The sequence below is a fragment of the Penaeus monodon genome, chromosome 32 (genome assembly GCF_015228065.2).
Source record: "Penaeus monodon isolate SGIC_2016 chromosome 32, NSTDA_Pmon_1, whole genome shotgun sequence".
Lineage (NCBI taxonomy): Eukaryota > Metazoa > Arthropoda > Malacostraca > Decapoda > Penaeidae > Penaeus > Penaeus monodon.
Window position 1 is genome coordinate 33,016,865 of NC_051417.1, and position 800 is coordinate 33,017,664.

The window sequence follows — 800 nt, forward strand, 5'->3', positions numbered from 1 at the left end:
CACTTGGTGGTGTTTGCGAAATCCTTCCCGAAAAAAACACTCACTTAAAAAAATATTCCAAACACAAAACACGTGATTCAAAAAAAGTGATGGTTTGGGGCCAAGAGAGCGAGAGGCCCTTTTCCTTTCGTATTTTCTGGCCAATTAATTCACACTCCTCTCCACTCTCTATTTATTTCACACTCTTCTCCTCACTGTACACCCAACTTCTCTTATGGCTTTGTAATAAACTCATCATAACCCATTTCACTGGCACTGGCGGCCCACATCATAACGACCCGTGTTGACACTTCCGAGGTTCACTCGAGACTGAACAAGTGGCACGGCGTGTTGTCAAAGTTCGGAGGGAGCGGCCATTATTCCGCGCACTCCTCTCAACAGCCGCTCCCCGACGCGCGCTTTTTGAATCTCCCCGCCGCCCCGCTCTCGCCTCGCTCCCTACTTCGCCTTCCTCTCGGCTCGGAGGATTTCTGGGGGTTTGCTAGGTTACGGAGAAGGTAGAGGGAACGGCGCCTTGGTCCCCCGCGAAATGGAACGGGAGGAAAAGGGGAGGGAGGGGGGAAGACATGTATAAGGACAAGGCTCGATCCCCTTGTGTGGTGTGGCGAGCCATCACCAGCGAGTGAGGTTGGCGGGTCGCGAGGGAGGCGGGGTGACTGATGCGCGAAAACTCCTTTATAAACTATACTTCGCCTCACACGAGCCGTCGGGGTTCGGGGAGCCCGTTTCGAGGGCCTGGGTCGACGAGGGCCGGGGCTTTGGCGTGGGTTCGGAGGGTTTGGCACGGGGGATCGCCCAGG